At 40.0% G+C, this 24,352-nt stretch overlaps 1 long non-coding RNA gene across 1 annotated transcript in view; it reads right to left on the bottom strand.

Annotated features, from left to right (window-relative positions):
- Nucleotides 1-15,995: 15,995 nt before the first annotated feature.
- Nucleotides 15,996-24,352, bottom strand: part of LOC126092394 (uncharacterized) — a 48,366-nt gene continuing 40,009 nt past the window's right edge. Inside the window, exon 2 of the long non-coding RNA XR_007521328.1 lies at nt 15,996-16,443. This is a non-coding gene — a long non-coding RNA (uncharacterized LOC126092394). The remainder of the gene's footprint in view (nt 16,444-24,352) is intronic.

Genomic DNA, 24,352 nt, shown 5'->3' on the forward strand with positions numbered 1-24,352 from the left:
CCACTCATGACAGAAATATATTTGATCTCATGGCAACAAATAGACCTGAAGTCTTTGAGAATGTCCACATCAAAACTGGTATCAGTAATCATGACACTGTTGTGGCAACAATTATTACCAAAGTATGTAGGACAACTAAAACAAGCAGAAAGATATGTATGTTCAGTGAACTAGATAAAAAGCCAACAGTGTCTATAGATAGAGAGGTGCTGAATGAAACACATTTGGCTGTCAAGATCAATGCATGATGCCTTCAATGACTACCATAACACAATAGTCAAATGACATTTCAAGAACTCCAAAGTAATTCTGGTTGTATGTAAAGGTTGTTAGTAGCACCAAAGTTAGCGTCCAGTCCCTAGCAAATAAGACAGAAACTGAAATTGATGGTAACACAGCAAAAAATGAAATGCTTAACTCCATTTTCAAATGTTCCCATACAAAGAATTGTACCACTGAAAAGACGAGGGAAATAATTATTAGTGTTGGTGGTGTTGAGAAAGAACTCAAATTGTTAGAACTAAACAAATCTCCAGGGCCTTATGGAATCCCTGCCAGAGTCTATCCCGAATTTGCAGGTGAGTTAGCCCCTCTTCTAATTATAATCTATTGTAGATCCCTTGATCGAAAAATTGCGCTCAGTTCAAGGAAAATGCACAGGTCACACCTGTCTATTGGAAGGGTAGTGGAACTGATCCAGAAAACTACTGTCCGGTATCCTTGACACTGATTTGTTTTAGAATCTTAGAACATATTTTCAGCTCCAACATAATGAGATATCTCAAACAGACAACCTCCTGAATTCCAACCAGCATGAATTAAAAAAAAAAAATCATCACCTAAAACCCAACTTGCGCGTTTCTCAAATGACTACTGAAAGCCAGCTTTGGATCAAGGCATTCAGGCTGCTGTAGTATTTTGTGATTTTCGAAAAGCATTTAACTTAATGTCAAAGGTACAATCACATCGGGTATCAAGTGAAATTTGTGACTGAATTGAGGACTTTTTGGTAGGGACAATGCAGCATGTTATCTTTGATGGAGAGTCATTGTCAGATGTAGAAGTAACTTCTGGAGTCACCTAGGAGGTGTGTTGGGACTGTTGCTGTTCATGTTGTTTATTAATGACCTGGCAGACAATATTATTTGGCTAACCATCACCGAAGTTAAGCACTGTTGGGCTGGGCAAGTATCTGGATGGGGGACCATCTGTTCTGCCAAGTTCTGTTGGCAAGTGGGGTGCACTCAGCCCTTGTGAGGCAAACTGAGGAGCTACTTGATTGAGAAGTAGCAACTCTGGTCTCAGAAACTGACATATGGCCAGGAGAGCAGTGTGATGACCACATGCCCCTCCATATCTGCATCTGGTGACCCCTATGGGCTGAGGATGACACAGCAGCCAGTTGGTACCATTGGACCTTCATGGCCTGTTCGGGAGAAGTTAGTTTAGACCATATCATTAGTAATCACAGGCTTTTTGCAGATGATGCAGTTATCTATAATGAAGTACTGTCTGAAAGCAGCTGCATAAATATTCACTCAGAAATTGATGGATTTCAAAGTGAAGTAAAAATTGACATCTTTCATTAAATGTTCAAAAATTTAAAATTATGCACTTCACACAACAAAAAAACATAGTATCCTATGACTGTATCATCAAACAGTCACTATTTGAATTAGCCAACTCATACAAATTCCTGGGTGCAACACTTTGTAGGGATACAAAAGGTAATGATCACATAGGTTGAGTCATGGGTAAAGCAGGTGGTAGACTTTTGTTCATTGATAGAGTAGTGGGGAAGTTCATCACACTACAAAAGAGATTGCTTACAACTCACTCGTACAATCAGTTCTAGAATATTTCGGTAGTGTATGGGACCCACACCAGATAGGACTAACTGGGCATATTGAACATATACAGAGAGAGGCAGCACAAATGGTCACAGGTTTGTTTAATACATGGGAGAGTATCACTGGGATACTGAAGAAACTAAACTGACAGATTAGCAAATTTTCAAGAACTAGCTTTAAATTGTTACTCTAGTGATATACTACAACCCCCTAAATATCACTCCCATAGGGATTGTAAAGATAACATTACAATAACTACTGCACTCACACAGGCATTCAAACATTCTTCCCACACTCCATACATGCACAGAAAAGGCAGAAACCCTAATAAATGGTATAATGGGACATACCCTCTACCATGCACCTCACAGTGGTTTGCAGAGTATAGATGTATCCCATCTTCTGAGGGCCTCCTATGACTCCATCCTTCTATCGTTTTCAGTTCACCACAGGTATTTCTGCATCATTCATCCATGCGACATTTCTAGCCCACATTGGCCTAGATGATTCCACAATCATCCTAACAGGCTGATCTTTGGCATGCAATTCATGGTTGTATCTCATCTTCCATCTCTCCCTTTCACAAATTGGGCTAATGATTCTCCTGAGTATCCTTCTCTTGAACACATCCAGTGATTGATTCAGCATCTTTTGCTGCTAGAGTCAGGGTTCCAAAGGCATATGTAAGCAATGGTCTGCTCAGTATTTTATAGATAGTATGGCAGTTTTAGTAAGGGGTCTTGAAGATAGAAGCTTTGTTAAGGCAAAATAAGCTTTATTAGCGGCAATTAGCCTCTGCTTTATTTTGTACGAGATATCATTTAGACTGGTTACAATCAAATCCACATATTTGAAGGTCCAAATCTATCAATGGTATAACTACCCATCATTATTTTGGATGGCATGTTCTCCCCGTGCACTTTCTCAGCAGTTAGGTATTTTGTTTTTTGATAATTGATATTTAGTCCTAAATTCCTGCCAGCCTGTTAAAGTGCAGTGAATGTCTCTTCCATTATCATCAGAGTTCTTCCTACTATGTCAGTGTCTTCCTGATAGTCCAGTATCTGCACAGATTTATGAAAAATCATTTTCCTACTCAAGATATTTGCTTCTCTCATCACTCTCTACAAGATGGCGCTGAATAAAAGGCATGCCATTGCATAACCTTGCCATACTCCATTTTTAATTTCCAAAGTATTGGACAACATTCCTCCAGTTTTTATGTTACTCTGTGTTCCTCTAATTGTCATCCTTACTATCCTTATCAGTTTTTTGGAATATCCAATTCACCTACAGCTTGATATATCTACTCTGTGTCTATACTATCATACACTGCTTTAAAATCAATAAAAAGATGATACGGTCCAATCCCATATTCCTTTGTTTTCTCCAGAATTTGCCTTTGGGTAAATATCTAGCAATAGTTGACTTATTGGGGATAAATCCCCATTAGTGCAGCCCCTTTCCCGCTGTATTATTGGAAGGAATCTATCATACAGTATGTTAGAGAGGATTTCATATCCCAGATTAAGTAGTGCTATCCCTCTGATATATAACTTACCAAACGAAAGTGCTCGCAGGTCAATAGACACACAAACAAAGACAAACATACACACAAAATTCAAGCTTTCACAAACCACGGTTGGTTCGTCAGGAAAGAGGGAAGGAGAGGGGAAGACGAAAGGATGTGGGTTTTAAGGGAGAGGGTAAGGAGTCATTCCAATCCCGGGAGTGGAAAGACTTACCTTAGGGGGAAAAAACGATTCATGGATATGTGTGTGTGTGTGTGTGTGTGTGTGTGTGTGTGTGTGTGTGTGTGTGTGTGCATGCGCGAGTGTATACCTGTCCTTTTTTCCCCTAAGGTAAGTCTTTCCACTCCCAGGATTGGAATGACTCCTTACCCTCTCCCTTAAAACCCACATCATTTCGTCTTTCCCTCTCCTTCCTTCTTTCCTGACGAAGCAACCGTTGGTTGCGAAAGCTTGAATTTTGTGTGTGTGTTTGTGTTTGTTTGTGTGTCTATCAACATGCCAATGCTTTTGCTTGGTAAGTTACATCATCTTTGTTTTTAGATATATTTTTCCCACGTGGAATGGTTCCCTCTCTCTCTATATATATTTCCTGCACAAAAGACATTTGCTGCTGTGCACCAAAGGTTTGTGTCATTGTAATTCTCTACCTGCATGTGATAATTATGCATTTACATTTTAATAAAGTACAGTACCTTTGTAAATTTTCATCCGTATGCGAAACATATCTTCTGTTCTGATATGCTTTCTTTTTTGTTACATCATGACAGTATACAACTGACGAGTACGTATTTAATTTCCTTAGATTGAGAGATACTGGCTCTTTACTGCCCCGCGCAAAAGGCAGAGGCCCACAACGCGCCGATCGTACATTGGAAGCTGGGGAAAGAATTCTGGACCGCATCCAGGAGGATCCTTCTCAGAGTACTAGAAGCTTTGCCCGCCACGTACGTATATCGCACACCGTCGTTCATTGCACTTTACAAGAGGAGCGTCTGCAGCCTTACCACAATCAACGTGTACAAGCATTGGAAGAACAAGATTTCCCTCCATGACGTGAATTCTCAGAGTGGTTTTTGTTACACAGTGCGCAGCATGAATTTTGTCAACAAAATACTCGTCACAGATGAAGCGTGTTTCACTTGTGACGGAATAACTAATTTTCATAACATGCACACGCAGAGTGTACACAATCCTCGCCACGTAGTGGCAACACATTTTCAGCGACAATTTTCCGTAAATGTGTGGGCGGGTATGCTCGATAATTACATTATTGGGCCCTATGTTTTACCTGCACATTTGACTGGTAACTATTACCAAACGTTTCTAGAGGAAAAATTGTTACCAACGTTGTTAGAAGACATTCCGTTAGGCATACGTTATAACATGTGGTTCCTCCACAATGGTGCTCCACCCCACATTGGTCACAGAGTACACAGATTTTTGGATAGTCGATTTCCAGGATGATGGATCGGGTGTTCGGGTCCAAGTCGATGGCCAGCACGCAGCCCTGATTTAAATCCACTGGATTTTTACTTTTGGGGCCATATGAAGGAACTTGTTTATGCTGAGCGAGTAAATAATGTGGACGAATTGACGCAGAAGATTTTAGATGCTGCCAATACCATAAAGGCCAATATGCATGTGTGTGAACGAGTGCGACGAAACTGGGATTGCCGTAATGAAGCATGTGTAGAAGCGAATGGTGGTCAAATGGTTCAAATGGCTCTGAGCACTATGTGACTAAACTTCTGAGGTCATCAGTCGCCTAGAACATAGAACTAATTAAACCTAACTAACCTAAGGACATCACACACATCCATGCCCGAGGAAGGATTCGAACCTGTGACCGTAGCGGTCACGCGGTTCCAGACTGAAGTGACTAGAACCGCACGGCCACACCGGTCGGCGAATGGTGGTCATTTTGAACATTTATTGTAGTATTGTTGTAAGAGGAAACGAAGTAATGGGTTTTCATTTTGTCACGATGTTGTTGTACAGAAGGAAAATAATGTGAATTTAGTATTCGTTATGGCATTGCCATAAAAAGGTGAAACAATTGATTGTAATTAATGCACAACTATCTACTTGGTGATTGAATTTGTACTAATGGAAATACATTGTGTTTGATATTAGCTTGTCATTACTACTATGACCTTTGTTATCGACTTGTTGCGAAACAGACTGGTTGTATTCAATTCACGTAAAGCGAATTACACATTCTTGACAACCCAAAACTGTTTACATTCCTTTTTTCGGTACCACCTGATTATAACACCACGTAGTCGTACACGTCTAATGATTTCAATCCGCTGGTTTGCTCGTTGCCTTTCTCTGGCCGCCCCGTCATTTTAGGCAATAAGCTCAGTACGCTGTGTACTGTTGGTTGACTACGTAAACAGAAATGCGTATACTATCTATCCTACGAACATTAGGTTTTAATAATACAAAAATAAAGCATATATATATATATATATATATATATATATATATATATATATATTGGCACGTCGATAGACACACAAACATACACACAAAATTCTAGCTTTCGCAACCAACCGTTGCATCGTCAGGAAAGAGGGAAGGAGAAGGAAAGACGAAAGGATTTGGGTTTTAAGGGAGAGGGTAAGGAGTCATTCCAATCCCGGGAGCGGAAAGACTTACCTTAGGGGGAAAAAAGGACGGGTAGGTAAGACTTTCCGCTCCCGGGATTGGAATGACTCCTTACCCTCTCCCTTAAAACCCAAATCCTTTTGTCTTTCCCTCTCATTCCCTCTTTCCTGACGAGGCAACGGTTGGTTGCGAAAGCTAGAATTTTGTGTGTATGTTTGTGTTTGTTTGTTTGTGTGTCTATCGACGTGCCAGCGCTTATATATTTTGTGTGTATGTTTGTGTGTCTATCGACCTGCCAGCGCTTTTGTTTGGTAAGTCTCATCATCTTTCTTTTTAGATATATTTTTCCCACATGGAATGTTTCCCTCTATATATATATATATATATATATATATATATATATATATATATATAAAGAAAGATGATGAGACTTACCAAACAAAAGCGCTGGCAGGTCGATAGACACACAAACAAACACACAAAATTCTAGCTTTCGCAACCAACGGTTGCCTCGTCAGCAAAGAGGGAAGGAGAGGGAAAGACGAAAGGATTTGGGTGTTAAGGGAGACGGTAAGGAGTCATTCCAATCCTGGGAGCGGAAAGACTTACCTTAGGGGGAAAAAAGAACAGGTATACACTCGCACACACACACATATCCATCGTATATATATATAAACAAAGATGATGTCAGTTACCAAACAAAAGCGCTGGCATGTCGATAGACACACAAACATACACACAAAATTCAAGCTTTCACAACCAACGGTTGCTTCATCAGGAAAGAGGGAAGGAGAGGGAAAGACGAAAGGATGTGGGTTTAAAGGGAGAGGGTAAGGAGTCATTCCAATCCCGGGAGCGGAAAGACTTACCTTAGGGGGAAAAAAGGACAGGTATACACTCGCACACACACACACATATCCATCCGCACATACACAGACACAAGCAGACATTTGTCAATTTGAACCCAACAATTACGTTTGTTATTGTGACTGTTGCATTTTGAAATCTTTTCTGTCATCTTATTTTCTCTTTCTGTTTTTGCATGATGATGTGACTTACCAAGCAAAGAAAAACGACTTGCCGCAAAGAAAAATGATCCTAATCCTACTCCATAATGATCCAACTCCCCAAGACACTATCCAAATTGAATCCTGCCTGGAACAGTTCCGTCCTCTGTCACAGCGGGACCTACCACCTCTTCCTCAAAATCACCCTCTCCAAACCTTCCAGGAATCTCTGACTTCCAGCCTTGCCTCTCAATCCTTCTTAAAAAACCTTAATCCTACTCACAACATCACCACTGCTGAAGCCCAGGCTATCCGTGATCTGAAGGCTGACCGATCCATCGTCATTCTTCCGGCGAACAAGTGTTCCACAACCATAGTACTTGATCGTCGGGAGTATGTGGCTGAGGGACTGCGTCAGCTTTCAGACACCACTACATACAAAGTTTGCCAAGGTAATCCCATTCCTGATGTCCAGGCATAGCTTCAGGGAATCCTCAGAACCTTAGGCCCCCTACAAAACCTTTCACCTGACTCCATCAACCTGCTGACCCCACTGACACCCAACACCCCTACCTTCTACCTTCTTCCTAAAATTCACAAACCCAATCATCCCGGCCACCCCATTGTAGCTGGTTACCAAGCCCCCACAGAACGTATCTCTGCCTACGTAGATCAACACCTTCAACCCATTACATGGAGTCTCCCATCCTTCATCAAAGACACCAACCACTTTCTCGAACGCCTGGAATCCTTACCCAATCTGTTACCCCCGAAAACCATCCTTGTAACCATTGATGCCACTTCCTTATACACAAATATTCCACACATCCAGGGCCTCGCTGCGATGGAGCACTTCCTTTCACGCCGATCACCTGCCACCCTACCTAAAACCTCTTTCCTCATTACCTTAGCCAGCTTCATCCTGACCCACAACTACTTCACTTTCGAAGGCCAGACTTACCAACAATTAAAGGGAACAGCCATGGGTACCAGGATGGCCCCCTCGTACGCCAACCTATTCATGGGTCGCTTAGAGGAAGCCTTCTTGGTTACCCAAGCCTGCCAACCCAAAGTTTGGTACAGATTTATTGATGACATCTTCATGATCTGGACTCACAGTGAAGAAGAACTCCAGAATTTCCTCTCCAACCTCAACTCCTTCGGTTCCATCAGGTTCACCTGGTCCTACTCCAAATCCCATGCCACTTTCCTTGACGTTGACCTCCATCTGTCCAATGGCCAGCTTCACACGTCCGTCCACATCAAACCCACCAACAAGCAACAGTACCTCCATTATGACAGCTGCCACCCATTCCACGTCAAACGGTCCCTTCCTTACAGCCTAGGTCTTCGTGGCAAATGAATCTGCTCCAGTCCGGAATCCCTGAACCATTACACCAACAACCTGGTACAGAAGCAAATAACCAGAGCCACTTCCTCATCCCCTCAAACCCAGAACCTCCCACAGAAGAACCCCAAAAGTGCCCCCCTTGTGACAGGATACTTTCCGGGACTGGATCAGACTCTGAATGTGGCTCTCCAGCAGGGATACGACTTCCTCAAACCCTGCCCTGAAATGAGATCCATCCTTCATGAAATCCTCCCCACTCCACCAAGAGTGTCTTTCCGCCGTCCACCTAACCTTTGTAACCTCTTAGTTCATCCCTATGAAATCCCCAAACCACCTTCCCTACCCTCTGGCTCCTACCCTTGTAACCGCCCCCGGTGTAAAACCTGTCCCATGCACCCTCCCACTACCACCTACTCCAGTCCTGTAACCCGGAAGGTGTACACGATCAAAGGCGGAGCCACGCGTGAAATCACCCACGTGATTTACCAACTGACCTGCGTACACTGTGAAGCTTTCTATGTGGGAATGACCAGCAACAAACTGTCCATTCACATGAATAGACACAGGCAGACAGTGTTTGTTGGTAATGAGGATCACCCTGTGGCTAAACATGCCTGGTGCACAGCCAGCACATCTTGGCACAGTGTTACACTGTCCGGGTTATCTGGATACTTCCCACTAACACCAACCTGTCAGAACTCTGGAAATGGGAGCTTGCCCTTCAGTATATCCTCTCTTCTCGTTATCCGCCAGGCTTCAACCTCCGCTAATTTCAAGTTGCTGCCGCTCATACCTCACCTGTCTTTCAACAACATCTTTGCCTCTGTACTTCCGCCTCGACTGACATCTCTGCCCAAACTCTTTGCGTTTACAAATGTCTGCTTGTGACTGTGTACGTGTGGATGGATATGTGTGTGTGTGCGCGAGTGTATACCTGTCCTTTTTTTCCCCCTAAGGTAAGTCTTTCCGCTCCCGGGATTGGAATGACTCCTTAGCCTCTCCCTTAAAACCCACATCCTTTCGTCTTTCCCTCTCCTTCCCTCTTTCCTGATGAAGCAACCGTTGGTTGCGAAAGCTTGAATTTTGTGTGTATGTTTGTGTGTCTATCAACCTGCCAGCGCTTTCGTTTGGTAAGTCACATCATCTTTGTTTTTAGATATATTTTTCCTACATGGAATGTTTCCCTCTATTATATATATACAGGGCTATTACAAATGATTGAAGCGATTTCATAAATTCGCTGTAGTTCCATTCATTGATATATGGTCACGACACACTACAGATACGTAGAAAAACTCATAAAGTTTTGTTTGGCTGAAGCCGCACTTCAGGTTTCTGCCGCCAGAGCGCTCGAGAGCGCAGTGAGACAAAATGGCGACAGGAGCCGAGAAAGCGTATGTCGTGCTTCAAACGCACTCACATCAGTCAGTCATAACAGTGCAACGACACTTCAGGACGAAGTTCAACAAAGATCCACCAACTGCTAACTCCATTCGGTGATGGTACGCGCAGTTTAAAGCTTCTGGATGCCTCTGTAAGGGGAAATCAACAGGTCGGCCTGCAGTGAGCGAAGAAACGGTTGAACGCGTGCGGGAAAGTTTCACGCGTAGCCAGCGGAAGTCGACGAATAAAGCAAGCAGGGAGCTAAACGTACCACAGCCGACGGTTTGGAAAATCTTACGGAAAATGCTAAAGCAGAAGCCTTACCGTTTACAAATGCTACAAGCTCTGACACCCGATGACAAAGTCAAACACATTGAATTTTCGGCGCGGTTGCAACAGCTCATGGAAGAGGATGCGTTCAGTACGAAACTTGTTTTCAGTGATGAAGCAACATTTTTTCTTAATGCTGAAGTGAACAGACACAATGTGTGAATCTGGGCGGTAGAGAATCCTCATGCATTCGTGCAGCAAATTCGCAATTCACCAAAAGTTAACGTGTTTTGTGCAATCTCACGGTTTAAAGTTTACGGCCCCTTTTTCTTCTGCGAAAAAAACGTTACAGGACACGTGTATCTGGACATGCTGGAAAATTGGCTCATGCCACAACTGGAGACCGACAACACCGACTTCATCTTTCAACAGGATGGTGCTCCACCGCACTTCCATCATGATGTTCGGCATTTCTTAAACAGGAGATTGGAAAACCGATGGATCGGTCGTGGTGGAGCTCATGATCAGAAATTCATGTCATGGCCTCGACGCTCTCCCGACTTAACCCCATGCGATTTCTTTCTGTGAGGTTATGTGAAAGATTCAGTGTTTAAACCTCCTCTACCAAGAAACGTGCCAGAACTGCGAGCTCGCATCAACGATGCTTTCGAACTCATTGATGGGAACATGCTGCGCCGAGTGTGGCAGGAACTTGATTATCGGCTTGATGTCTGCCGAATCACTAAAGGGGCACATATCGAACATTTGTGAAGGCCTAAAAAAACTTTTTGAGTTTTTGTATGTGTGTGCAAAGCATTGTGAAAATATCTCAAATAATAAAGTTATTGTAGAGCTGTGAAATCGCTTCAATCATTTGTAATAACCCTGTGTGTGTGTGTGTGTGTGTGTGTATGTTTGTGTTTGTTTGTGTGTCTATCAACCTGCCAGCGCTTTCGTTTGGTAAGTCACATCATCTTTGTATATCTGTGTGTGTGTGTGTGTGTGTGTGTGTGTGTGTGTGTGTAGACACACAAGTTCATGTGTTTTGTGCAATCTCACAGTTTAAAGTTTATGGCCCCTTTTTCTTCTGCAAAAAAATCATTACAGGACACGTGTATCTGGACATGCTGGAAAATTGGCTCATGCCACAACTGGAGGCCGACAACGCCGACTTCATCTTTCAACACACACACACACACACACACACACACACACACACACACACACACACACACTCCCTCTTTCTATGTTTGTTTGAGGTATGTCCTCTCTTTTTCTTCTCATACTAGATGAACCAGTTTCAGGATGTTCCTTGACAGTTCACAGCTTCCTTGTTGAAAGTTCTGCTGGAATGTCAGCCATTCCTGCTGCCTTGTTGTTATTTTCCTCATTGCAATTCTCACCTCTTCTAAGTTACATGGATCCACTCTGTTATCTGGGTCCTCTTCCTCCTGTATTTCTGTTGAGTTCCTTGGTACAACAGGTCTCGGAATAAGGAGTTTATCAAAGTAGCAATGCTATATCTCACATATCTCCTCCTCTTCACTTACAATTTCACCCTTCTCATCTTTTATTAAACTTGTTCTGCCCCTGAAACATTTCTGTGCCTTACTTACCTCTCTCTAAAAATTTCCTTGCCTCATTTGCACTTCTCAGAAGCTCCATTTCTTCAATATTTGCCTTCATCCACTCCCTCTTTTACCTTTGATGAGTCCTTTTCGAATTCTCTGTTTTCATTTATATTCTTCCATTATCTTCCTGGTACAATTTGGTTGTAATGTTTCTTCTGTATGTTTCATTTTTTTCCCCATTTGTTACTGTTTCACAAACCATGAGGCTCCTGTTTGTCTTACATTGTTCCCAATTATCTTCTTTGCTACTATTTCCACTGTCTTTTTTATGCTTTTGTGTTGATCTTCAATGCTGTTACATTCCCCATCATTTTTAAAAGCCTGAATTATTCTCTCCTGGTATAATTCCCTTGCTGCCTCTGGTTCTAAAGCTGTGTCCTGGGCCAGGTTCCTTTTGCTGCATTTGATATTCTTGCCCTCATCCATGCCAAAACTAGGAAGTGATCCATGTCTATATTTGGACCTTTTAAAGTCCTTACATCCAATAAGTCTAACTTGTGTCTTGCATCAATTAGAACATGGACAATCTGATTTATTGCACTTCCATCTGATGCTGTCCATATTCCCTTATGTACCGGGTGATCAAAAAGTCAGTATAAATTTGAAAACTGAATAAATCATGGAATAATGTAGATAGAGAGGTACAAATTGACACACATGCTTGGAATGATGTGGGGTTTTATTAGAACAAAAAAAAAAAAAAATACAAAAGTTCAAAAAATGTCCGACAGATGGCGCTTCATCTGATCAGAATAGCAATAATTAGCCTAACAAAGTAAGACAAAGCAAAGATGATGTTCTTTACAGGAAATGCTCAATATGTACACCATCATTCCTCAACAATAGCTGTAGTCGAGGAATTATGTTGTGAACAGCACTGTAAAGCATGTCCAGAGTTATGGTGAGGCATTGGCATCGGATGTTGTCTTTCAGCATCCCTAGAAATGTGGGTCGATCACGATACACTTGCGACTTCAGGTAACCCCAAAGCCAATAATTGCACGGACTGAGGTCTGGGGACCTGGGAGGCCAAGCATGACGAAAGTGGCGGCCGAGCACACGATCATCACCAAACGACGCACGCAACAGATCTTTCACGCGTCTAGCAATATAGGGTGGTTCTAACAAAACCCCATGTCATTCCAAGCATGTGTGTCAATTTTTACATCTCTATCTTCATTATTTCATGGTTTATTAAGTTTTCAAATTTATACTGACTTTTTGATCACCCGGTATTTCTTTGCATGTGAACAATGTGGAGCCCACCACCATGTGTCTACATGTTCAAATATTATCAACCTTGTCCCATTGTCATTACCTAGAGTGTGTTTACTATAGATACTGCCTATTACTCTATAGATCTGTTCTCTTCCCACCACAGTGCTTAGGTCTCCAGCTGCTATTTTTATATCATGCCCTCGCCATTCATCATATGGTCTTTCCAGAGATTCATTGAGAGCTTCTTTGTCCTCATTCTCAGATTCTTCAGTAGGTGTGTGGGCGTTAATTATGGAGCAACTGAGGAATTTCCCTTTTAGTCTACATGTTGATAGTCTTGGGTTTACAGGTTTCAATCCTGTTACTAAGTGCTTTAGTTCATGATGCACCACAAATCTTGTCCTGAACCAATGGCTCCTTTTGTTACAACTATAAAATATGTTTGTTTCTTTATTTTCTAGGATTCCACTCCCAGCACATATTACTACTTGTAATGCTAAGATGCTCTGCTTCAGGTTCAGTATTTGGTCTAGCATCACTTTCGGGGCTCCTGGGTGGTATAGTGATCTCACTTTCCAAGTACCGATGAATAAATCCAATTTAACTTTATATTATTTTTATTTCTTTTCTTACTTTTCTCGTCTCTTATCATTTTTTGCCCATCCCCCATAACCTTTCCATGCAAAGTTGATTATCCTTTATTTATCTGGATTTTCTTTGTTGAAGTTTCATACCAGGCTATTTTTTTTGCAGACTGTGCTGTCAACACTACATCCAATCTCGATCAGAGGATGGGTAACTTTTATTCAGGGTTTTCTTCCCTTAGCCTTTGGAGATACAACTGTTGGCCACAAGGCAGCAGTTTTATAGTTTTAGTCCACTCAGGTGTTTAATTTCCCCAGTGTCCACCACATCTGCTGAACATCGCCACCTGGGGAGGCACCCAATGGGAGACTAGCAACTCTGGCACTTCTTTGCAAATACTTTGGTTAAGTATTAGCATTTTAATACTCTCACTTATGGCAGACCTCTCTTTTAATTTTACACTGATACTTCTGGCTTTCCCACAGCCAATCCTATCAGGATTGAATGGACAGTCACCTAACCTATAAAGCCACAGTGTGCTCCCCACACACAGTCAGCTATCTGAGTAGTAGCCCCTGATGTGTAGTGCACACCTGACCCATTTAGGGGGACCCTACAGTTTTCAACTCTATAGTGCAAGTCCAGGAAGTTGCAGTGTAGCTTGTCACAGAACCTTCAAAGTCTCTGATTCAGGCCTTCCACTCAACTCAGAATCAAAAGGTCACAATCAGTTCTGGGAACAATGCTGCAAATTGTGAGCTTCATTGAAATTCCCTGCACAAGTCTGGTCTTCTCAACCTGAGCCTATACAATGGGCATCATTTTTTCCAACGTGCACCACAATCTGCAGTTGGTTGCACCCTGTTCTCTCAATGCCTGCCACAATAGCCTCTTCAATATGTTGACTGAGTCCCCAGACATAAACACTGAGTAAACCATGTGCCCTTTCCTGTCCCTTGCTGCCATTTCCCTAAGGAGTACCATCATTCGCCATACATTTGAACTGCCAATGATTAATGGACCCTACCCTTTTGCATTTGCTGTCTCTTGACACCAGACAAAACAAGTTTCCTCAAAATAGGTGAAGTGATTTGCACTGGCTCAGTTTCAGCTCCAGTGAAAGACACCACCTCATACTTGTTGGTTAGGGAGATCAGTACAACACACTAAGTCCTCCCTGTCCCCATATATCCTGTAAAGGATGCCTGGAACCACCAGCGACACACACCACTCACAGTCAAGTGGACAAGTTAAATGACAGATCCCATAATTTCTGCAGAGAAGACAGGATCCAGATGAGCAGATACAAACCAGTACCACAGGTACATGACTCTCGGGAACTCTTCCAACACAACAACCCAATACAACAACTCGCAGTAGCTGCCAACTGTTTGACAGGGCAATTTCCAGCTGCTTACAAACATCAGCCAACTCATTTTGTGTTCGAGAATAGCTTTCACAGTGGGGCTGCATTTTATCTTGAGCAATGTTTTACAGGGCAGTGAACAAATAACTTTAAATTAAGCCTGTATATTATCTCTCAATTCATTGAGCTAAAAAGCTGCCACTTCCCTATAGGAATTGAACAAATACACAAAATGAAATTTCTATTCTGTAACAGAAAAACCTGAGGTAAAAATCAGCAGTTTCCTAAAATATTTTTGAGTTAGGAAACTCAAAAACAGAGTTAATTTATATTAAATGTAAATAATACAGAGGGCTACTCTTCTTTAAGGAAAAACTAGAAGTAACTACAAATTAGATTATGTGTAGGACAACAGTAGCTTCCCTTAATTCTCAAAAATGCAAATTTATTTGCATTGACATACAATGAATTTTGGGGATGATCTACTCTTTGGTAGTAACTGTCAACCATAAACACTGATGTGTTACAAATAAGTTATGTATCCAACACATTCATATCAGTAACTTATGAAAACATAGTTTTATAAGCATCCAAAAATTCTGAAAAATAACCTATTCTCACACAACTATACAATGAAATTAGAGAATGATTAATCCGTACATCAAGAGAAGATATCACCAAGAATTAAAAAAAGGTGTTACCTTAGGCACTGGTTCAAAGATTGATCAATTGTTATGTACTCATATCACTGAAATGATTGAAGATACAGTATTTTGTCATGAAGTGTGCACATCTATTAGTATAAAAGCAGCAAAGTAGTCCCAAACAAATGTATAGGCCAACTGTTCACTCCATAAAATTCTCTGTAAGTGTTTTGGCATCATGTCGTCCTGTACCAAGGTAACCTGATTACAAAAAGGCTTACTTGAGCAATAATGTGCTGTTTGTATACTCCGAAAAACTGGACTGGACACTTAGTATGTAATGTACTTCAGAGTTACAAAGTACCCAGGAACTTTTCCTGTGGGTGATTTGACAAGCATGAAACTCAACTTGCATAAAAAATGAACAAAATTTAATTTTTAAAGTTCACAATCTATCCCTGCCAGTTAATAAGTGGAAACATCATAAAAACATTTTGCAACTCATGTAAAAATGGTTACTCTTTTAAAATAAATCAGATCAGACAAAATTAATTGAAATTTTATTTATTCATCTCATCTCTGGGCTTTGAACAATAGTATATTAACATCAAAACATTATAGAAATAGCCACATAAAAATTAGTAGGAATTAACATATTGTCAGTCTATATAGTGTCAGGACTGGGCAAATTGACAAAGAGCTGAATGTTATCATCTTGACATTCACCTTAAGAGATTTAGGAAAACCTAAACAAAGATGACTGACTGACAGCAGAGGGATTTGAAATCCTAGCCTCCCAAATTCAAGTCAAGTCCAGTGCCATAAACATGTAGGAAGTACGTACTTGTGCTGAATAAATTACACATTCACAACTACACTGAAACAGTTATTTAACTTTCAATAACTACAAATGAACACCACCTGCACTCAGCTTTGTTCACAAACAAACATTACTTTTCAGACTCACTTCTGGAAGAAGCTGCAGATGCAATGTACCTGAAACAGGCAAAACGGCAAAAGAAAGTTTACGTGAATACACTCTTTGAAATTCTGAAGGTAGCAGGGGCAAAATACAAGGAGTGAAAGGCTATTTACAACTTATACAGGAACCAGACAGCAGTTATAAGAGTCAAGCATTGGTTGAGAAGGGAGTGAATAGGATTGCAGCTTATCTCCAATGTTAATCCAATCTGTACAGTACATATAGCTAGCTATGAAGGGAAGCAATGAGAAATTTGGAAAAGGGAATTAAAACTCAGGGAAAAGAAATAAATGTTCTGAGGTTTGCTGACAACACTGTCATTCTGTCAGAAACAGCAACGGACCATGAAGAGCAATGGAATGCCAGTGTCATGAAAAGAGGATACAAGGTAAACATTAACAAAAGCAAAAGAAGGCTACTGGAATGATGCCAAATTACATAAGTTGATGCTGGGGACATTAGATTAGGAAATGTGACAGTAAAAGTAGTAATGAAGTTTTGCTATTCTGACAGTAAAATAGTTGATGACCAAAGTAGAGAGGATATGAAATTAGTCTGACAATGACAAGAAAAGCATTTCTGAGGAAGATAAACTGTTAACAGTGAATATAAATTTAAGTTAAGTGTTATCTGAAGGTATTTGAAGTCTAGTCATGCGTGGAAGTAAAACATGGATGATAAACTGTTTACACAAGAAGAGAAAATAGAACCTTTTCAAATACCAAAGATTAGACAGGTAGATGGTGTGACTAATACTGAGGTACTGAATAGAATTGTGGGACAACTTGACTAAAAGAAGGTATTAGTTGAGTATTGAAAGGGGGAGGGGGTGCATGAGGGAGGGGGGGAGAGATGGGGTGGGGGGATAGGGAGAGAGGGGGGGGGAGAGAGTGAGTGAGTGAGTGAGTGAGTGTGTGTGTGTGTGAGAGAGAGAGAGAGAGAGAACTGCATCAAGCCAGTCTTCAGACTGTAGACCACAAATACAACAAAAGCACACAGTAATATAGAAGGTCTGTTATATGTACATACTCAGCAAATATTGTAAGGAATTAGAATTAGCATGAACCAACGTACTTACTGAATGTGTTTAAATATATAAGTAGAAATATCAGCAAAATCTAACCAGACAAGCACAGAAGCAATGATAAAGGTGAGACATGTGATAGTAATCTGTAGACAATTGCATTTATCCCCTGAGGCTGTGCTACAGTTCAGTGAGCCACAACAATATAACTTAAAACAAATAAAAATTGTGATGTTTTATTCTGTCTGTGTTCTCTTTTGAATATCTTCTCACAGCAAAAGAATGGTGTATTGAAAGTAGACCATCTTTGCTACTTCATCTATTTGCCAGAAGAGGCACTATTTCTGTCCATAGAGAAGTTCCTAATTTTCCTTCAGTCTGAACTGATACTGAAATTTAAGCCAGTTATATAAATACAAACACATTTGACGATCTTTTCAACAAATCTATAAAGGGCAAATTCAGAGGGTATCTCAGGTACCGAAGCTTTAGAGGGAAATGGTTAGATGTATGGATACTATGCAGTAAAAAGTGACAAATTGTTTTAGTAATAAAGTTTTATTGGGTCTGTCACTATACATATAAACAATAATATTTGGAGGAAAATTATTTAGGGAGAACCATTTTAGTCACACAATACAGGAAACAAAGATTATTTTGTTCTTCCCACAAGAAGCACACTAAATGAAATTATACTATTAATCTCCACAAAAATTCAACAAATTCATACAAAAAGGTCAGTATCAATCTACATCCTTAAAATGAAGGTTACATGATATTCTCTGGGAGAAATGTTGCTCTTCAGCGGATGAATACTTTCAGGATTAACAGATGACTTTAGAAAGCTATGAGTTACTAATTTATTAATATTTTGTGGATCTCATCATGAAGTCAAGCCCTCAGGAGTATATTCTTGAGTGCAGTGATGGTGTGCACTCCCCCCCCTCCCCCCCCCCCCCCCCCCTACCTAAAAATCTTGGTTGTGGTGACTCATCTATAGAGTAGCCTGAGGTCTAAGTTTGATTGAAATGTGTGATTATTGTTGTGAATTAAGAAAGCCAACAAATTTTGAAAAACAAGGCCACAGTAACAGATCAATCTGGAGCTAGCCCCATGTCTACGTTCACCACTGCAAAGTTTCCTATGTATTTACAATACGCCAATACAACTTATTGTTCAGCTATTTCCAGTTTTGGTATGAATCCTTCTTAGTTAACATTCACTCCATGTTTAATATAGTCTTCTTCATACATAACAAAAACAACAAGGTACACTCAAATATTATGAATATTACATAAATGACGGAAAGCAAAATCATAGTTGATATTACTGGTTGACTCGTGAATTATGTTCATGCAGAAAAAGCTATGATGGCAAAAGAAGTCTGGGGCAAATTACAAAGTGCATTTGAGGATGGAGGTCTTACAAGAAAAGTAGGATTATTTGTCAGTTAATTAACACTCAGCTGAAAAAATGCGAGAGTGTAGACGAATATCACTGACATGTGGGTAGGGACACTACTGTTGGCAGGACATCATTTTCACTTTAACACTGTTACTGTGATCGGTATACCTGAGCTTTCCAGTCCCATAATCGTAGGCGCAGAGGATGTAAAGAGTACTTCAAGCTGTCAAGTATTGGAGAAGGAAACTGCATCTGCTCTTTATTCAAAAAACAAATGGAAGAAATCAGCGAGCTGCCATAGATGTCAGAACAAGTGGCATATTGCATCTCAGTGCAGACAAAAAGTAAACCCAATGTCAGACACGCAGCAAAAGAGGTATGTTGCTGATAGCCCAGAGAGAGGGACCAATAATAAAGGTAAGCCACTCCCATGTTTCTATTCTTTTGGAGATGTGGGTAATTGTCAACTGGAATGGATTTTGGAGTCAGGTGCATCTTTGCATATTGTTAAAGACAAATCTCTTCTTTATGATGTTAAAGATAAGACTCATTTGGGAATATCTACTGTTGATGGCAGCAAGCTCCAATGTCATTTGGCTGGGAAACTAAACCTACATGTAAGTGTAAATGGTTAACCCACTATTGTTACAGCACATGAAGTTCATTGTGTAAAAAATGTTGCAACTAACCTACTGTCTGCAGGGGAAATTGTCAAGAAGGGAAATACAGTCACTTTTGAGATGCATGGAGCAAGAGTTGTTGTTGTTGTGGTCTTCAGTCCTGAGACTGGTTTGATGCAGCTCTCCATGCTATTCTATCCTGCGCAAGCTGCTTCATCTCCCAGTACTTACTGCAACCTACATCCTTCTGAATCTGCTTAGTGTATTCATCTCTTGGTCTCCCTCTACGATTTTTACCCTCCACGCTGCCCTCCAATGCTAAATTTGTGATCCCTTGATGCCTCAGAACATGTCCTACCAACCGGTCCCTTCTTCTTGTCAAGTTGTGCCACAAACTCCTCCTCTCCCCAATTCTATACAATACCTCCTCATTAGTTATGTGATCTACCCATCTAATCTTCAACATTCTTCTGTAGCACCACATTTCGAAAGCTTCTATTCTCTTCTTGTCCAAACTATTTATCGTCCAGTTTCACTTCCATACATGGCTACACTTCATACAAATACTTTCAGAAACGACTTCCTGACACTTAAATCTATACTCGATGTTAACAAATTTCTCTTCTTCAGAAACACTTTCCTTGCCATTGCCAGTCTACATTTTATATCCTCTCTACTGCAACCATCATCGATTATTTTGCTCCCCAAATAGCAAAACTCCTTTACTACTTTAACTGTCTCATTTCCTAATCTAATTCCCTCAGCATCACCCGACTTAATTTGACTATGGAGCAAGAGTAATCAATGAAAATGGTGATGTTGTAACTACATCAAGTAACAAAAGGGGTATTTTTAAATTGGTTTGGTTTGTGCGGCACTCAACTGTGCAGTCATCAGCACCCGTACAAAGTTCCAATTTTGACACAGTCTAATTTTTACACAACACACTCTCACCACTGTCATGAATAATGATGATGAGGATAACACAAACACCCAGTCCCCAATAGAGAAAATCACCAACCCGGCCAGAAATTGAACCCAGGACCCCATGATCAAGAGCAGCAATGACAGTCACTATACCACAAACTGTGGGTACCATTGGATACCATGGACTGTAAACCTAGGAATGTTAGTCATTCAGTATACTTAGCAGAAAGTTTTTTATGGCACCACAGACTTGGACACAAAAATAGAAAGAGTCTGTCTTTAACAAAGGATATGGTAAAGGGAATACAGAATTAAAGTGTATCCAATGTCCCTTTTCAAATATGAATAAAAGGAAAACAATTCCAGTAAAGTAAATCTGCAGTGGTCTTTCAGTTAATCCATACAGATGCCTGTGGCCTAATGGAGTGTGAATCCATAGGTGAGAGTTGTTATTTTCTTCCACTTATTGATGATTATTCACGATGTACTCATGTTTATTTTCTTCGTTCCAAAGACCAAGTGCGTGACACTTCTGAGGAATATCATAATATGGTCAAAAGGTGGATGGGAAAGGAGATTAAGATCATCAGGTCTGGTAACAGGAGTGAACATATTAACCAGAAATTGAAGACACTTCTGGCAAAAATGGTAATCAGGCATCAAACTACCACAAGGTACAGCCTATTTTGAAATTGGGTTCCTGAGAGGGCTAATAGGACCATTGTCAAAAAAAGCAAGGAGCATGATAACTGATGCTGGATTACGAAAAGATTTTTGGGCAGAGGAGGTACCAACAACCATATATTTGAACAATAGATCACCTACAAAAGCATTAAGGAATGGAACCCCCTATGAGATATTGGTAGGAAATCTGATCTAAGCAACATAAGGGTTTTTGGGTGTGATGCACTGGCATACATTCCTAAACAGCTGAGAGGAAAATGGGACCCAAAAGCTAAAAAGTATATTTTTGTACATTATTGTGAGAATTCAAAGGGCTACAGATAAATGGATCCATTGAATAAAAGGATAGTTACACACAAAAATGTAGTATTCTTTGAAAGTAGAAAGGACTCTGAAGAGGGCAAGACTACCAAGTTAAATGCAACTAGTTCCAAGAGTGAAACCTTATGTGAAGAAAGAGAAAGTGAAGAACAGGAAGAGCACAGTCAAACATAAATTGAGACTATTTATGATCAATGAGTTTGAGGATGAACAAAATGAAGAGAACAATGTAAGGCACTCTTCTTGCATACCAAAACCTGTGACAACGTTCCCTGCTTTCTCTCTTTGTTGATTGTCCTCAGTGTCAATGTAATGGCTGAAAAAATAAGGGGTGGGCATGCAACTCTTTTACTTTCACTGTTTACAGCCCCCCAATAATACACAGTTATATGGCCAGTGCACTATTGTTTAACCTTCAATAAACCTCATTAATATGTTCAGGCGAACATCCACATACTGCTACAATAGTTTACTGTTGAACATCTATGAGCAGTAAAAGCATAACCACATAATTCACATGTTCTTGAAGAATAGAAAAGTACCTATGGAGCAGACACTCTCATTGTTTTAACACACTGCCTAATTGTGTAACACTTATTTCACAGTTAAGTTGAAGCATTATTGCTGTTCTAACTAACACAGGTTTCTTGTCTGAAACTCAGCTGTGGACTGTCTGTCTTGTGACCAAAAAATCGGGCCCTTATATATCCTCACAATAATAGTTGCTGAAATTACACATCGTTTGAAGTTAAATTTACAGAAATTACAATTAAAACTTAACTGAATAAATTAACTGAATACATCAAAAATTGGTTCTTTTTAACAGTTTCTTCTACTACAAGAGTTAGGCAGGATTATTTGTTTAAATGATGAAATTAACAGATATCATTACGCAAACACTGCTTTTGATGAAACTGAAAATTACTTTGGAATTAATGAATGGCTGGTTTTGCTAACATGTTTTTGAAGAGAGCCAAATAGATACTTTAAGATTTCCAGTATTTCATCTTCCAAATGTTTATAATTAGTACAGAATTTATATTTGTTTATACGTCAGCAATAGACTTCAAGCTATGAAACAATTACTGGTTTCACCCTATAACAAAAGATACTATGTAGGAATGGTCAAAATAAATTATAAAATCAGTTACATACATGAAACTAAGCACAAAATTAGATCTGGTGTTAAATTCTTTCAGACTGAAGGCCAACCTTTCCCTTTTATGAAAATGCAGATTATACTCATATATGTTAATGGTAATTAATTCAAAAACAAAAAAAAAAAACTGAATTTTAAGGAAGCAGATGGCAAAACAAGCTTGCTTCATCACAAGCCGAAAGAATATCCAGGTTTTGAGATGTATGCAGCCCAGCCTTTAATGATGAGCCAGCAACAGCAGAAGAAGCAATGAGCGGCCCAAACTCTCAAGAATGGAAAGAAGTGATTAAGAGGGAATTGGAATCTTTATCTCAGTACGAAACATTTGAATGGGTAAATATACCAGCATGTAAGAAATCATTACAGGCAAGGTGGGTATTCACTTTGAAGAGCCCGAAAATTCATCACCAAGACATAAAGCACAACTTGTAATCAAAGAATATTTGCAAAAACAAGGGGTAGATTACAAAGAAACTTTTTCACCTGTAGTCAACTGTGCCTCACTGAGATATCTTTCAGCCTTGAAACAAAACAAAATTTAACAATTCATCATATGGATGTAAAAACAGCATATTTAAATTGGAAATTGGACGAGTAAATGTATGTCATTCCACCAAAAGAAGTCATGAAAACCAGATCAGAAAGGGAAAAGATTTGCCGTTTGCAAAAAAGTATTTACGGACTTAGAGTGGACATTGCTGGAATTGAACATAAAACTCTAATAAATATGAATATGAAGGAATCTAAGGCAGATCCCAGTATATACTATAAAAGAGGAAGAGAAGAGATAATAATAAGAATAATAATGGCAACATGGGTGGTCAACTTCTTTATCCTGACTGCAAACAAAAGCCAATTGAGAATTTTTAAGAAACATCTGCAAACCAAGTTTAAGGTGCATGATTTTGGAGAAGTTAAATGTAATTTATGTATGCACATCACTAAGGATGAATAGAGACAAGAATTGAGCATAAATCAAAAATCTTAAAGAAATTTGGTATAAGTGATTGTAAACTCATAACTACTCCAATGGAAGTAGGAGTGAAGTTAAGTATAAATGAGACGTGATAAGAATGTTACATACTTAGACGCAGTTGGGAGTCTGTTATATTGGTCTCAAACATCATGATCCGACTTTGCTCTTGCCACCAATGCAGTGAGCAGATTTTGCAGAAACCCAAAGGAAAAGCACTGGAAAGCTCTAAAAAGGATATTACAATATCTAAGAGGAACTTCAAACCACAAATTAAGATACCATAGAGAGGTAATGCAAAACTAGAAAGCTACAGTGATACGGACTGGGGGAGTGAATTGGGAGATAGGCACTCCACTACTGGCTACTGCTTTAAATTAATGGGGGGCCTCATTTCTTAGTCCTGTCAAAAGCAAAAATCTGTTGCATTGAGTACCATAGAGGTCAATTATATGGCGCTATCTTACACCACACAGGAAACATCATGGCTAAGAACATTAATATGAGAAACAAAACCCAATTTAATCGTGGAAACTGTAATAATCTTCTGTGACAATAAAGCAGGCATTAACCTAGCTAAAAATGATTTCAGTAGTGCTAGGACAAAACATATTGATAGCAGGCACCATTTTATTCGAGACTATATAGAGCGACAGAACATTGCTGCACACAGAAAACATGTCCACTGATCTTTTGACAAAACCCTAGGACAAAGAAAAGTTTGAAAAGATTGTGGGGCTATTTGGTTTATCTTGTGAAGGCAAACCACAAAATATATGTTGAAAGGGGGGGGTGTTGGAATTGTGTGAAC

The sequence above is a fragment of the Schistocerca cancellata genome, chromosome 7 (assembly GCF_023864275.1).
Source record: "Schistocerca cancellata isolate TAMUIC-IGC-003103 chromosome 7, iqSchCanc2.1, whole genome shotgun sequence".
Classification (NCBI taxonomy): domain Eukaryota; kingdom Metazoa; phylum Arthropoda; class Insecta; order Orthoptera; family Acrididae; genus Schistocerca; species Schistocerca cancellata.